We start from the raw sequence: 17,768 nt of genomic DNA, 5'->3' as shown, positions 1-17,768 counted from the left end.
AAATAAAACTCTCTAACGAGAAGATAGAAACGGATATTTCTAAGTTTTCCCGCTTTCTGTCAGTTGCGTATTTCCCCTTATGTCTTCACGTATACTCGAAACAATAATCCTAACTGAATCAGTCTCATTCACTACTTCTAGCCCATAGGCCCTTAAGGAGTCAACTTGAAGTCAAGGGCAGAAATATAATATTATATACAGTTTTGAATGAATCAAGTAATTTTTATTTAAACCATGTATGTGTATTAGGAAAGACGTATAAATAATTAATTTGAATGTAGTTATAACTAAAACGAGTTATGGGTTCAATCGGGAGCAAGTTCAGAGACAAACCTGCATAGGAAATTCAAGATGCTCAGTACACTACATTCTATGCGACATTTCATTGATCAGCTTGTGAGCAAATAGTTCTTCAGAATCACCAAGAAACTGAAGCAAAATCAAATCTTAAATTAATCAAATGAGAAAGTATACAAGAGTGGTTTCTATTGAAAGGCTGGAGTACCACATCGATAAACAATGTGTAAATTCAAAAGCAGCACAGCTAGTCCGCACTTCTCACGCAGCCACGCAGCAAGTACATAGCGAACTATTCTTTCGCCTTTTACTAAAAAATACCGTGTGCGTGCTGCAATTAGTGGCATACGCTAATTTTTGGCGGGGTTCTCTTCGTTGAGACTCCCAACAACTCTAGTTTCAACCATTTATAAGTGTTTCTGAAGTTGTGTAAAATAATGCTTTTTTCAGGTTATGAACTTTGAACAACACTTATGTAGCCTTCCATCTGCTATGATCTTTATATCGTTGAAGTTTCTACAGTGCATCCTCTCCGATACGCATAATGAATCAGTAAATGGTCACTAATAAGTGCAGGATATTGGCATTAATCTATTTGAATGACTAATGAAGAAGAAGAGAGCAATACTTTGAGGGCTTAAAAGTTTGCAGAGAAATAAGAAAGAGGCGACCAGGAGAGTCCCACACCGATAAACGAAAAGTATATCCAAGTGTTGCAACAATATAAAATTGCAGCGCAGTGTATTCACTCAAATCACGCAGCCACACAGCGAGCACAAAGCGAATTATTCTTTCGCCTTTTACTAAAGAATACCGTGTGTGTGCTGTAATTAGTGGCATATTCTAATTTTTGTAGGGGTTCTTTCTTTGATGCCCATACTAATGCAAGCGACATTTATACTGAGTACTATTCTACTAGTCGAAGTATATTTGCCATTTCTATACCCTCTTTTTTCTGATGGAAGTTTTAAACTGAAATAATTTTCATATGAATAGTTGCCTGTATCCTAAAAGATGCAAATTACCCTCATAAACAAGTGACAAACCACAAACTTGAATATAAAATCACCCATTCCAATTATTAATTTTTTCACAAGTCCACACATTAATGTTTTCATAGAAGCATACAAAGTAAAAAGACAATTGAAACACTACAACACAATGTTCAGGTCCAGAGAGCCAGCTAGACTTTGGCCCCAAGCAGTGTCATCAGGAACTTCATGTAATCACCTGATGTGTCACCAATAACTGCATTATCAAGATTAGTCTTGTTCGCGATGAAATACTCTCCCCTGACTTTCATCATATCAACTTCAGCTCGAGTTACAATGGCTCTAGTTAGAGAATCCTCATCCGTTCCAATCCCAACAATCGAGGCTCTGACAACCTGGACATTCCAACATACAAGAGAATACAAAGAAATGTACTTCACTAATAGTTATCAGATACAATTAAATTTAACATGTAGTTTCAAGTTTCAACACAAGATAACGTATCCGGTTTCATATATCCAAGAATGCCCGTATAGTCTTAGCTTATACGGGCATTTATTAGCAAACCAAAATGAAAGAGATCCAATGAAAGAAAAAAGGAAAAATTACTTGATTGAGTGCTTTTTAAAAATTAATGACTGATTTTAGCGATATTTTTTATTTATTATCATTTATAGCAATACATAACAATATTATGATAAATCTACACTTGAATTAAAAGTGAATTATGCATACAATATAAATGTATTATAAGTGTTTTAAAATATATATTATGTTTGTATAGTAAGAAACTGGTATAATGTATTATAAGTCTATTAAAATATGTGATAAATGTATTATTCATCTATAAAACTTGTATTATATATGTTTTATAAATAGTTCTCTGCAATATGTATTAAAACTGTATTATAAATGTATTATAAATGTTAGTGATTTTTTTTTATTTCTATAAATGATAAATATTTTCTTAATATTGTATATTTATGTAAGTTTCCCAAGAAAAAATAGGTTCCATATGTTAGTTTGAAGGGAAATTGCAATGATATGGACCTAAACACAAATGTAATTATTGGGCCTAGGCCCAACATAGTAAAAGAACAGAAAAAATAAGATAAAATATGCATTGGTCAAAATTTCTTATATAAAAGTAAACTATTTTATTAGATACACATTCGTATCATATGTATTAATTCTGCCTATCATTTCAAATAATTATATATATTCTCACTAATTAAGGATTTTATATCATATTAGTTAGATACATTGAGAAACATCTTTCTCTAAAAGCTAGCCTAGATTATGACAGTTGAATATCTAAACAGATTATGTATCCCACAATTAACACATTCATTCTAATAAACTCACTCTCTCATCAAGCTACTATCCCACATTCATCGCTAGAGGTGGCAAAATAAAACCCAACCCGCCTAATTCAATTCAATCTGTTTAAGTTTGGTTGGTTATTGACCCGTCCATTCATTAGCTCAACCTATTTCAATCCATAAAATAATGGGTTGATATGTAACCCGAATTGACTCATGAGAAATTTTGTTAAAATATTTTAATTTTTTTTTCAATTTCTGCATGGTATTGCTGTTTATAGTTGTGGCGCCGTTGTACTTTAACTGTCTTATCTATCTTATCTTATCTTATTTATTTATTTATTGTAGTTATGCCTCTTTCTTTCGGTACCACTCTACCACGACTTTTTCTTTTGCTATTCCTGTTTTCATCTTGTTTTATATATGTTTGCCCCTATCTGACCTTTTATCTTGTCCTCTCTTAAAGCCGAGGGTCTTTCGGAAACAGCCGCCCTACCTTTCAAGGTGGGGGTTAGGTCTGCATATACTCTACCCTCCCCAGACCCCACATTATGGGATTATACTGGGTTTGTTGTTGTTGTATATATAGCCATAATAAAAAAATAATAATTTTATTAAGTACTAAAATAGTTTTAAAGAACAAATAAAATAATTAAGCTTGGTAAAAATTGGGTTAGATTGGGGGTCTTGACCCGTTATATAACCCATTACCTAACCCGTTTTGACCCAAACTAATTTGGGTTGGGTTGGAACCTAACATAATTAGGGTCATAATTATTGTCTTAACCCATTATGACCAGTCCAAACTTGACCCAACCCGCCCAATTACCACCCCTATTCATCGCCCACAGTCTCTCTTCCTCCCTTCTCACTCACACTATTTCTATCATTAGACCATAAAATTTCAACGAATCAAAAAAGGATCAATACAATTTGAGGTTATTAACTATCATTTATGTCATGTATATGATTTTTCTATAGCTTTACATTTACACTGTCTTCTAATTTTTGATAGTTATATCAAATTAAGGCAAAACTTCATTGATTTAGAGTTTTTATAATATACTTTCATGGGTAATTATTCTTCAAACAAGAAGATTGTTAATAGAGGTACAACATACTATACCATTAATCTATCAGAAATAAATTTTCATATATTTTGAATTTCACTTAAGAATAATTTTTTACTGGTTCCTCTTCCGTTGTTGTTGATTTTACTCCATCGGATGACATTGTAACAAAGAATACATTAAGCATCGAAATGACCAGTAATAATGCAATAGCTATGCGAAGGTCTACGTGCTAGAACTGAACAGTCCAAAACCCAGATACGCAAGCCGAGCAAGATGGTGTCTCAAACATTCATATAAAAAAATGCAAGATTTATTCATAATTCACAGTATACTTTATGTATTTTATGACCTCAATTTGTTTTTGAATATTGTGTTATATCAGATACAACCATTGTATCTAATATGTAGCAATGTTATTTATCGATACGTGTATTTCAGAAGTATCAAAGTTAATTAAGATTATATAATTTTTGGATCTTGTGCTATATCAGATATAAGGGCATGTATCCAATAATTAATTAAAGAACCTCATGTATGTAACACATGTTCTATAGTGTATCAGAATTAGTTACATAATATGTAACTGACCTAATATTTATAATAACGTATCTGTCATACTTATTAGTTTAATGTATCTGAATTATCTCAAGTACAATGTATTTGACATTGTTACACCAGACTATATGTGATATAATTTTTTTTATTTTTTTTTGTATTTGAACTACCTTATGTCATAATATATCTTGAACAAGTTAGAGAATGTATCTGAATTAGTTAGGCAGTGTATCTATAATAGTTTTGCACTATACATTCGAACTACAATCGACCTTATGTATTAGTATTTAGGTCGTTATAATTTCATAAATAATCTCATGCCCATATCGTTTCGAATCTCCATTGAAATTGAATTTACTTTCATTGTGTATCTGATCTTTGTACCTTAATCAATTTGGAGTACTAGTTGCATTGAAATAACTACAATGAGATCGTTGTGTGTAGCACTATCATTGAGTAGATTTTCGTAGATTTTATAACCATCATAAATAATATCAAAAATCCATGTTTTGAAATATCTCAGCAAAACAATGATATTGGCCACTGTTGAACAAAAAAAGCTTGACGTTATTAGAGAAGAATTAAGGAGAAGAAGAAGTGTAAAGTTTGTTGAATCTAAAAAATATATAATAATTTTATGTAATAAATTTTTCTACAAAAAAAGTACTTTGGAAATAATAAATTTGTACCAAAAATGTAACAGTAATACAACTTTGCCATAAAATAAATTAAAGTTGAGGTCTTGAAGTATTGTTTTTATGAAATGTTTTGAAAGTCACCTTAGATATGTGAGAAAGATATCTTATAGCCTGTTTGGATTGACTTATTTTTAAGCAGTTTATAAGTTGAAAACTACTTATAAGTTAAAAAAAAGTAGGTGCAGGCCAACTGCTTAAAATACGTTCATCCAAATTAACCCAACTATTTATTGGGGCTTATTTTAAGCACAAAATGACTTTAAGTTGGCCAGTCAAACATTCAAAAAAAACTGAAAACAGCTTATAAGCCAATCCAAACGGCCTCTTAGTTGGATTGCATTTTACTTGGAAACTAGTCTTGCAAAAGTAGGAGATGAGACCATTGGTTCGGCCATTATGAAAGTTGCCCTGGTACGATAAATACGTGTGCTAGCAAAGAAATGAAATCATATGACACTATATGCAAAATGGTTCAGGAGATCGTCCACCTGTAATGACCCATTAGGTCATTTTGAGTATTAGGGCTTTTTATTTCATAAAAAACTTATTTCATAAATTTTTATTGGTATTTTGGACTATTCGATAACTATGATTATTTAGTTAAGGGACAAGTTTAGATAATTTATTTAGTTGGTGGACTAGATTTATAATTTATTTAATATCCTATACCACTTGTCCCATATTTATTAAAATGAAAGAGTGAAGTTTATTATTTATAGTACATAATTAGTTTAATTAGAAAAGAAAAGAGAAGAGAAGGGTTTGAGAAAGAACGGATGTACGACGACAAACAGGAACGATCAAATTAGAAACATTATGAGGCATTGAAAAAAGGAAAAGCATTAGTGGATTAACTTGCTTGATTTTGAATCTTCGATCGAGGTAGGTTATGATTTATTCTATGTTATAGATAGACTCTTAATAGTGATTGTTAGTCATTGAGTAAGGAGTTTACTATGCATTTAAATATTGATGGTTGATATGTTTTTGTGATTGATCTGCAATTTCAAGGCCGTGAAATCTATTATCTTGAACTTGCCCTATCAAAAGTAATGCCTTGAATAAAGAAAACTTGATGAAATATTGTAGTGAAGTGGAATGTGTTAATAAAGAATGATGAATTACTTATATTTGGATCGGGTGTCACTAACCGACACGATATATTTTAATCGAGTGTCATGAGCCGACACGATATAATTGGATCCGATGTCACGAGATGACAAGATATATTTGGATCGGGTGTCACAAACCGATACGGTATAATTGGATCAGGTGTCATGAGCTGACACGATATAATTGAATCGGATGTCACGAGCCGACACGATATTATTGGATCAGATGTCATTCTGGTATTTAATATTAAAGGAAGACATATTAAAATAACTTAATCTACTCAATCCCAAAGTACCCATTTTCCAAACGAGCATGGTGTGGAGGCTTGAGTCCTCATGTGTTATCTTGATACTGCTGACTGATTACGTACTTGTTTCATTGTGTTGTCACTTGTACTTGTTGCTTGTTGTTTGTCATCCGTTAAGTGCTATAATTTATTTTTTGCTATTACTTTATGCATATAGATTTCTATTTCAAGTCGGTCGATAATACCTACTCAGTACATGTTGCCCTGTACTGACTCCTACTAGTATTTTTCTTAATTTTATTTTATGGAGTGCAGTGAGTATACCATTGAATTCGACTAAACCTCAGCTCTAGCCAGTGTCCGCACATTAGGTTCCATGGTGAGCTATTCCTTTTAGCTCGTGTTGGATTCTCTCGATCCTGCCATGATGTCCTTAATTTTTGGACATAAAACTATTGATAACCCCTTAAATGAAGCTTGAACACTAGCGGAAGAAAAGAGATTATACAGAAGAGAAGAAGAAGAAGATTCAGAGGGGAAAAGATTGTGTATTCACCAAGTAAGAGAATTAGTTACAACATGTATTATACACCTCTAATAAGCTATATTTATAGAGCATATCTAGACTAACTAACTTCTAACTACCTTCTAACAAACTATGCCACATCATCTAACCATGGTAGCTTGCTAGCTCTACATTATGGTTAACACTCCCCCTCAAGCTCATGATTTGAACAAATTCATAACTCCAAGTCTACTCACCAACAGTTGATGTTGAGCTTTACCAAGACTCTTAGTGAGCAAATTAACAAGTTGATCTTTAGTGTGGATAAACTCAGTCTTCAGCATTCTTTGACAGAATTTTTCCCTTACAAAATGACAATTTATATCTATGTGTTTTGTCCTTTCATGGAAGATGGTTTTGATGCAATCTAGATAGCAGCCTTGCTATCACAGATTATTTTCACAGGCAACTCAATGTGAACTCCAAGTTCCTTGAACAGACTGATCAGCCAAGTGACTTCAGCTGCACAATTGACCATGCTTCTAAACTCAGGCTCAACTAAGCTTTTAGACACCGTCTCTTGTTTCTTTGACTTCCAAGAGATCAATGCTCCACCAAACTTAATATATCCATTAACAGACCTCCTGGTCTCTAGGCAGGCTCCCAGTCTGAATCACAATAGGCAATAAGGTTGTTTGTATCTTCAGCAGACATTAGCAGACCAAGACCTGAAGCTTCTTTTAGATACCTAACTACCCTTAGTTTAGCTTCCATATGTGACTCTTTACGACTCTGTACATACTGACTTAGCACCTGAACTTGTAAAGCTAGATCAGGTCTAGTCATAGTAAGATATAGAAGCCTCTCTACCAACCTTTGATACCTACCAGGATCCTGCAGTATGTGATCCTCAACTTCACTATCATGTGAGATGCATTCATCATACTTTGCTAAGGTTAACTTCTGATTTTGTTCTAGTGGAGTGCCTGTAGGTTTAGCTCCCCCTAGCCTACACTCAGCTATTAGGTACACAACATACTTTCTATGTGACATATGAATACTTTTACTGGACCTAGCACACTGAATTCCTAAGAAGAATTTGAGCTCACAAAGATCTTTCATCTTGAATTATTTTTGTAGGTCTTGTCTAGTTGCATCTATGAGAGTTGTGTAGCTACCTGTGACCAGCAAATCATCCATATAGACCAACACAAAAAGTATATCACTGTCAACTTGTTTAGTGAATAGTGAATAACCATGATGACTTTAAAAAATCCCAACTGGACCAAGGACTTAGTTAGCTTCAGGTTCCACTGTCTAGGAGCTTGTTTAAGACCATACAAAGACTTATGAAGTTTGAATACCTTAGTTCCATTCTCTCCTAGTCTAGAAAACCCATCAGGATAGACATGTACACTTCCTCTAAGAGATATCCATTAAGAAAGGCATTATGAATATCCATTTGGTGAATAACCCACCCTTTTGAGGCAGGAAAAGCCACAATGGTCCTTACAACGACCATTTTAGCAACATGACTAAATGTTTCACTATAATTTAGACCTTGTTAATTAAAACCTTTAGAAACCAACCTAGCTTTCAATTTTTCCACCTCACCTTTAGACTTGTACTTCACCTTATACACCCACTTGCCGCCAATAGGCTTCTTACCAGGAGGTAAATCTACCAGGGGCCATACATTGTTATCTTTTAATGCAGCAATCTCCAGCTGCATAGCTTGAACCGACTGAGGGTTTGAGGCTGCAACCTTATAGGATGTAGGTTCAGTGATAGATGAGTAGGCAACAAGACAAGGTACATAAGAAGGTGAAAGGTGATCATAGGACAAATGATCAGATATAGAAAATGAACAAGAATTTGATTTGGGATGAGTAACAAAGTCTTGAAGCCAAGTAGAAGGTTTAGTAGCTCTAGATGACTTCCTAGTAGGGATAGGATAAGTAGGAGAAGAAGAGGTAGTAGGAATAGGTGGTATGGGGGCAGTACTAGGTGACAAAGTAGAAGACTGAGTAGGTGACAAAGTAGGAGTCTGAGTAGGAGACAAAGTAGGAAGGGGAGAGGAGGGATCAAGTGTTAGTAGTGTGAGAATAAGAAAGATAGGATCAGATGACACTTGCATGTCTCTGAAAGGAAAAATATCTTCCTTGAACACAATATGTCTGTTAACAAATAAAGATTTAAAATGAAGATCATATAGAAGATAACCTTTTTGAGTGGAAGAATAACCCATCATAATAGCAGATATGACTCTAGGAGAAAATTTGTCTTAAATCTTTGGATAGGTAGCATAACCTAAACAACCAAAGACTCTAACATGGGATAATATGGGAGGATGCAAATAAAGCATCTCAAAAGCAGACTTATAGTGGAGAACATATGAGGGAATTCTGTTAAGTATATATACTACAGTTAACACACATTCACCCCAAAATCTCAAAGGGATAGAAGCTTGGAACTTGAGTGCCCTTGCCATATCTAATATAGTTCTGTCTCTTCTTTCAACAATCCCATTCTTTTGGGGAGTGTATACACAAGTGCTTTGATGACTTATATCAATAGTAGATAACAATGATTGAAAGACATTGCTAAAAAATTCACTACCATTGTCAGTTCTTAGTGTCTTAACAATAGTAGAGAATAAATTTTTGACTTGTGTAAAGAAGTGTCTGAAAACTCCTATGGTATCTGATTTAGATGCTACAAGAAACACTCAAGTAAATCTAGAATAGTCATCAACAATAGTCATAAAGTATTTTATCCCATTATGAGTAGGTATCCTATAGGGGCCCCAAAGATCACAATGAACTAGCTCAAATACTGCATTTGAAGTATGAGAACTTACAAAAAAAGGAATTTTAGTCTGTTTAGCTAGTGGACAAACAGTACAAGGAGACTATACTACAATATCTAAAATTTCAATACTTGATGACTTCTTTATTATTTCAACCAGAACATGGCCTAGTCTTTGATGCCAAAGTGAGAGTGAATCAGAATTGTTAACTGAAGAAGAACTGCAACTATTTGTTGAATGAGTGGAAGCTAAGTTGTTGACACCTTTCTGAAGAATGTAGACCTTGATCTTCTTTACCAATCGCCTTAACCCGACCACTGAAGAGATCTTAAAAAATACAAAAGTCAGAAAAGAAGACTGCCAAACATTGTAGCTCTTGGGTTAGTTGTGAGACTGACAGAAGGTTGAACTTAAAATCAAGAACGAATAAAACATTCCCAATGAGTTCATCACCAAATACTTTGGTGTTACCAAAATGTGAAACTAACACAACATTTCCAGTAGGTAGTAACACTTGTATTCTTTCAGATCTTGGAACTGACTTACAACTTTCTAATACATCAAGCTTAGAAGCCATATGGATTGTAGCTCCAGTGTCAACTATCCAATTTTTATCTACATATTTGGACATTAAGGCAGATAAGACACTACTTGCAGTAGCTGCCTCGGCTGAGTGTTCTCCTCCACTTTCACCTTCTTTGGCCAGCATTTGTATGATCTGCTGATTCTGATTCTGTGTGAAGAAAGTTGCAAGAATAGTTAGATTTGCAGGACTTTGACCATTCTGTGATTTACCTGCAAACTGAGTAACTTCAGCCTGATTAGCATAAGAACTGGAGGTAGAAGGTCCACCCTTTTTCTTTAATTTCCATCCAATTGGATATCCTTTAACCTTGAAGCATTGCTCCTTAGTATGTTCTCTGTAACCACAGACTTCACACAGAAGAAGTTCCTTTTGAGATTTCTGTGGTTTGAATTGATTGTCATAGTGTCCTCTTTCTGAATTACCATCACCACTTGGTTGGCATCCAAAGTTGCCACCACTATGATTAGGACCACCTACACTCTTTTGACTGAATAAAACAGTACGTTCAATAACTCTAGGTAGAGCACTCTCATGATCAGTACTAGCTAAATTTCTTTGACTCTCATGATTTATGACTAGAGAGAAGGCTTGGTTCAGATTAGGAGTTGGTGTCTGCATCAAAATCTGACTTCTAGTAGCTGAGTAAGACTCATTTAGTCCCATTAGGAATTCAAGCAGCCTTTGATACTAAAAATGCTCCTTTAACTTTTTTGACTCATCACAAGAGCACCTTGAACAAGGCATGATAGAATCAAATTCATTCCACAAGCCTCTAAGAGTAGTGTAGTAGTTTGTTACAGTCATAGTTCTCTGAATGAGATTATGAATCTCCTTATGCAACCGATACACATGTGCACCATTACTTTTATCAAACCTCTCCTTCAAGTCACACCACACCTTGTGAGCATCACCACTATAAACAATAATACTCAATAAACCAGCTCTAACAACATTCATTATCCAGGATAGCACTATAGCATTACATGTTTTCCAAACATCAGACAATTTAGATGCAAACTGAGATTTAGAGAATCTTCCATCAATAAAGCCTAACTTGCATTTGCCTAGGAGACCAATACGCATGGATCTACTCCAGATTGCATAGTTCTCTAATCCAGTAAGTTGAAGAGAGATTAAGGAGCTATCTGGAGTGTTATTAGGTTGTAGATACAATGGATACTTATGATCGATAATTGGAGCTATGTAGCTGGTTGGTCCAGCAGCTGTTTGTGTAGTGTTCGAGTTCAAGTTGTTGGTTTCCAATGATACAGATGCAACTTCGGCTGTCACCATCCTTGCAATCAACTTGGAATTTCAATCTTCGGATTTGATGCTTACTCTTGATTCAATCCTGAAGTTCGGCTTCGTATCTAAGCACTTAGGATTCCTAAACTAGAACACACACTTTTCTTCTAGCCTAAGATACTACTAGGCTCTGATACCATGATAACTCTATTAATGGAGCTTGAACACTAGGGAAGAAATGATATTATACGGAAGATAAGAAGAAGAAGATTCAGAGGAGAAGAGATTGTGTATTCACCAAGTAAGAGAGTTAGTTACAACATGTATTATACTCCTCTAGTAAGCTATATTTATAGAGCACATGTAGGAGCACATGTAGACTAACTAACTTCTATCTACCTTCTAACAAACTATGCCACATCATCTAACTATGGTAGCTTGCTAACTCTACACTATGGTTAACAACTATATTATTTATTTATTCTGGTGTTTGATATTTCCAAACTTAGTATTTTAGAATTAGATGTCCTTGATGTGATGACTTTCAGGTGTTGAGAATGATATGTAATAGACCCTAGTGGATTGTTGTTTCTTACTTTTAATAAGTTGAGCTTCCGCATTATTGTAGTATTCCATAAATTGAATCGCTAACACAAGTTGAGGTTTGTAGCGTTAGTTCTCTCACTTAGGAGGATAATTGTGGGTGCCACTCATTGCCTATTTTGGATCGTGACACTGCAATACTTATCATACCATATTAAAGCTGTTAGAGTCGAGGAGTATTACTTATAGAATATGTCAATGTATATCCCATGGCATAATTTACCCATCCATAATACCTAAAGGTTTCAAGAACCTTAAACTAAAGTATCTTTTGCCAATTCGAATTAATATTTACTCTTAATTACACTTTCAACAACTTGTTATGCAAATTACAAGTGGACATTCTTGTATTCACTGAAAAGTTAAGCTTAGATTTTGTGAAGGTGATCATATCTTTGAGATGTATTATGCTAGGCTATGGAACCCACAACCTTTTAGTTAAGACCACTAGTTAATATTCCTTAAGAGTAATAATAAACATGGATATTAATGTCCCAAATTTAAGAGAAAATAATGCATACGGACACCCATAAATATTTCTTGGCGCTTAGTTGTTAGGAGACATCAATTATTGCTTATGATATGAAATTAAAATAGAATCTCATCTACGTGAATTATTGTTCCAAAAACATACGATTTCTCTTTTAACCATATTAAAGTCCCTTTACTTGATTTTTGTGAGCTATAATGAGTTTAGAACAATAATTACCAGGCAATTAGTAATTCTAACTACTACTGTGAAAAATTATAATAATTTCAAGCAACTTTGCTTGACTAGCTACCATCATATAGAGTTAGACACCATTTAATTGGGTGATATACTATAAAGCTCAAATGGTTTCTCTACAAAAATTGTTTGAAAAACAAAACTTTTAAAATAATCTGATTTTAAATTTTTGACTAAATATGCTATCGGTACATTTGTTTTATAAATCAGTACTCTTTTGGTATAATATTTCAAAGGATATCCACTGATTTCTTTATAATAAATAACGTCAAAATTAAAGTCTAAACCATTCCTACGTAAATAAAGTGTATATGTACATTTTAAATTTACTAATAAAAAATTGATTTAACTTAAAGCATGACCAAACCTATTGAAATTTCCTTTACATCATAATGCATGAAATATATACAATGTTTAAATCTTTCTCTAAAATTATTATTATTAGCACCAATATTTTAAAACTTATTGTAATATTACTAAATAACCAAGAACACAAAAGAAATTTTGCATTTTCCAAAAAGAAAATATACTTTTGTCGGAACTTTTAATATATGAAGGAAAACTTGAGGAAAAAATTAATAATTTCACCGTCTCAACTCATGTGACACACTTTTCTTTTTAGTCCGATACAAAAATGTCACTTTTATTTAATTAAAAATAAATTAACTTTCAAATTCCTATTTTATCCTTAGTGAAATAGTTTATAACTACACAAATCTCTAACTTTTGTTTCCGACCACAAATTTCAAAAGGCTTAGCTCCAAATTTTCAATACTTTACTAAGTCTTAACTAACTCTCAAACATTCTATACTAAATCATCTCCGGATCTGAGATCAATTATACTTTATCATTTTCTAGCTGAAACATCGCAACTTAGCTCTATTTTTCCGTTATTTTTACTTTATTGTCGATCTTGTTAAGTTCACTTACAAACATAATTAACTGCTAATACATTATTGTTGATCACTAAATTCAATTGTACCATTTTTCTGATAAATAATTTTTAAAATTGAATCCGAATAAAATTACAATTCTAGAGTGTTTGTTAGGATAAGTATCCCTGTTTTAATGTTAGAATCTGCTATGGACCCCGGATAAGCTAGGCGGTAAAGCCAATTTGTAAGCCACTTGCACAATACTGCCAAGAATCTCAAACGGACCAATGTAACGAAGGCTAAGCTTACCTTTTTTACACAATCTCATGACCCCCTTCATTGGTCGTACCTTCAGAAACTCTTGTTCACCAACTTGAAAAGTCATGTCTCTCATCTTACGATCCTCATACTCTTTCTGTCTACTTTGAGGTGCCAACAACTTGGTTGTTCCTCACCTTCTCCTAAGCTTCCTCGCTAGATCAATACCCAAAGGTTCCACCACCCCAGCCTCAAACATCCTATGGGCGATTTGTGTTCTCTGTCATTGAGTGACTCGAATGGTGCCATACCAATGCTGGAGTGGTAACTTTGTTGTACTATAACTCACATAAAAGTATGAACCAGTCCAATGGCCCCCAGAGTCAATCACAGACGCTCTTAACATGTCTTCCAATACCTGAATCATCCCCTCTAACTAACCATCAATCTATGGATGAAAAATTGTGTTGTAAGTGAGTTGAGTGCCCAATACCTCATACAACTTACCCCAAAACTGAGTGTCACGGTCTGAAATAATAGAAAGGGGCATCCCATGCAACCCTACTATCTCCTTGACATAAATCTTAACTAATTGTTGAGAGTTATAATCCACTAAACTAGGATGAAGTGGGCTATCATGCTTCTCCAAGCTGTTAGGGAATCCCACCACGAAATCCATGACTATCCTTGTCGACTTTCACTCAAGAATAGGCATCCTTTGGAGTAAATCTACAAGTCTGTGATATTCATATTTTACCATTTGATAGTTGTGGCATTTGGATACATACTCAACAATGTATTTCTTCATTCCGAGCCATCAATAAAGCCATCTCAAATCTTGATATATCTTGATCACACTCAGATGAATTGAATATCCCGAATCATGCGACTCTACCAACACACTCTTGATCAAATCATCAACTCGAGAAACATAAATCTTTTCTTTAAAACTGAGCACACGTCTTGTATTGAGTGTCATCTTGGGTCGCCCTAGACACCACCTTATTTCTAAGCTTATTTAGGTCCTCATCCTCAAACCTCTTAGCCTTAATTTCCTTTATAAAGATGGAATTAACCTCAATATTGGATAACAACCCATCTTTCTTAGAGATGCAAAACCACATCAACTTAGACTCTAGAGTCTGAATCTCTCTCGGCAAGGGTCGCTTGGACACTCCCAAGCAAGTCATGCTACCCATGCTAATTATTTTCTGATGCAATTTATTCTACATTGGCCTTATTTAGATGATATTTCATGGTTACATCGTAATCCTTGAGCAACTTCATTCATCTTCTATGCCTCATACTTTATATAATAAAGATAGTGTCGTCATATCTTAAGAGTAAATACTACTGCTGCCAACTTAAAATCATGTACCAGATAGTTTCTCTCATGAATTTTCAACTGCCTTGAATCATAGGCTATGGAATTTCTATCATGCATCAAAATAACACCCAAGTCCGAGTATGAAGCATCACAATAAACAAAAAAATCCTTAGCTTCCACCGGCAATGTCAGGATAATCGTTGTAGTCAAAAGGGTCTTGAGCTTTTGAAAGCTCTCATCACACTTATCAGACCACTTAAATGGCACCTCTTTTTAAGTCAATCTTATTATATGTGTGGCAACAGAAGAGAAATTCTTGACAAATCAGCAGTAGTAGCTAGCTAATCCCACAAAATTGTTAACCTTATTCAAAAAATTAGGCAAGAAAAATTCTTGAATTCCTCAATCTTTTGGAGATCTACCATCACCCCTTCTTTCGAAACCATACGCCCTAAGAAGGCAACCAAAGACAGTCAGAATTCACACTTGAAAAATTTTACATACAACTTTTGTTCCCCAAGATATCTAGAATAATAAGAAGGTGGTCTGCATGCTCCTCCTTACTCTTGGAATAGACTAGGATATCATCTATAAACACAATAATAAAATAATCCAAATGGTTTAGACACTCTATTCATCAAACTTATAAAAGTTGTTGGTACATTATTCAACTTAAACGATATTATCAAGAACTCATAATGCCCATACAAGGTTGTGAAAGCCGTTTTAGGTACATCATCAGGCCTAATCTTTAACTGATGGTACCTTGACCTTAAGTCAATTTTTTAGCAAACTGAATCACTTGGAACTTGTCAAATAAATTATCTATACGCTCCTCTACCGATGTATTTTTATATCCCACAGCTTCGGCAGATCGCTTATTACGTAGCAAAGGTTGTTTATTCTAGATGGGGACCTTATTCAGTTTTTTATAATCTATACATATCCTCAAGGTGTCATTTTTTTTCTTTATAAATAAAATTGGAGCACCCCAAGGAGAAGCATTAGGAAGAATAAAATCTTTATCAAGAAATTCTTGAATCTAAGTCGTAAGTTCCCTCAAATATGTTGGAGCCATGCGATAGAGAGGAATAGAGATGGGGCGATTATCTAGCTCCATATCATCTTATAAAACTCTAAAACTATAGAAATTGACTCGATGGAAGGGGACTCTGCACCAACATTCCGAAGATATTGGTAGGCTAAGCAACCCTTCTCCACTAGATGTTTAGCTTAAAAGAAAGATATGATTTTTACTGGCTTAGGCTTGTTCATCCCTTCCCACTCTAACCTTTTTTTACCCGAGTTCTCTAGAGTCACAATCTTAACATTACAATTAAACACAGCGTAATAAGAGGACAACTAAGTCATACCTAAGATCACATAAAAATCAGCCATATCCAAAATGGCCAAGTCTACCCAAGTTTGAAAACCCACAAACAAAACAAATCAAACACAATATACATGAGTAACAACTACATACTCTCCAATTGGGGCAGATATATGGATAGGGGCATCAAAAAATCACAAATCAAGTCAAGATTCAGAGCAAACTTAATAGATATGTATAACTTGGATCAAACAAAATGATAGATATCCGGTCACAGGTAAGAGTAGTACATGCTATCACTACGTCTGACATCTCAACCTTAGCTCTGCTAGAATAGTGTAAAGCTCTATCAATAGTACAGGCAAAATTTCTATCTGGTTGCACTACTCCTCTTCTTACATTATTATTTTCCCGGCCTTCACAACCTCTCTGATTATATCATCGCTAATCCTATGGATGTCCTCTACCATTATTACCCCTACCCACTGGTACTACAACCTTTACCTATTGATGCGTTTGTCCAACTATTTACCTGTGAGGGATTCCCTCTTGAAGTGTTCTTTCTCGCCATAAGTAAAAAATTTGCAGTCAAGGTGAGGGTCTGCTAGCTGACGAATAAGAAGCTCCTTGACCACATTGAGTTCGAAACTGTTGTGAGACCCCTGAATAACTATCTGTAGAAGTGAGCATGACTGTTTGAATTAGACGTACTGAATACACTTACTGAGCAGAACCCTTGGAGTAGAAACTACTGTAATTGCCAACATTCTTGGGCCTCGTAATCAAAGCCTTAGTTTGTCCTACCTATCAAACTCCTTCAATTCTTTTAATGTAATCCAATACCTCATTGAAGTCTTCCCCGCAGAGGTCATGTGCACATATAAGACCTGTAATTCAGTGTTCAGTCCCTTTATATACAACCAAATTCTCTTCTCCTCAGAGTTCACAAGTTGTATATCATAACAATATAAAGTATGGACCTTAGCCTCATAAGCGGCTACGATTATATTGCCCTGTTCGAGGGCTATAAACTTATCCTTCTTACAATCTCTCAAAGTTTTAGCATTCATTTTTCTAAAAATAAAGCATAAAATTGGGTCTAAGTTAGCGGAGGCAAGATTGATGATCGACACTTTACAAAACCTCTCCACCACTATTTTGCTTCACCTAAAGTTGAAAAGTCATGAACTCAACCTCATATTGTT

At 34.4% G+C, this 17,768-nt stretch overlaps 2 non-coding genes across 2 annotated transcripts; both read left to right on the top strand.

The window, feature by feature from the left end:
- The first annotated feature begins 564 nt into the window (after positions 1-564).
- LOC129903839 (U5 spliceosomal RNA) lies at positions 565-681 on the top strand. The gene has a single exon (XR_008770299.1). It is a non-coding gene; the product is annotated as a U5 spliceosomal RNA (small nuclear RNA).
- A 376-nt stretch (positions 682-1,057) lies between these two features.
- LOC129903844 (U5 spliceosomal RNA) lies at positions 1,058-1,173 on the top strand. The gene has a single exon (XR_008770301.1). It is a non-coding gene; the product is annotated as a U5 spliceosomal RNA (small nuclear RNA).
- The last annotated feature ends 16,595 nt before the right edge of the window (positions 1,174-17,768 follow it).

This window comes from Solanum dulcamara, chromosome 1, assembly GCF_947179165.1.
Source record: "Solanum dulcamara chromosome 1, daSolDulc1.2, whole genome shotgun sequence".
Taxonomy (NCBI): Eukaryota; Viridiplantae; Streptophyta; class Magnoliopsida; order Solanales; family Solanaceae; genus Solanum; species Solanum dulcamara.
This window is presented reverse-complemented; position numbering and strand designations above follow the sequence as displayed.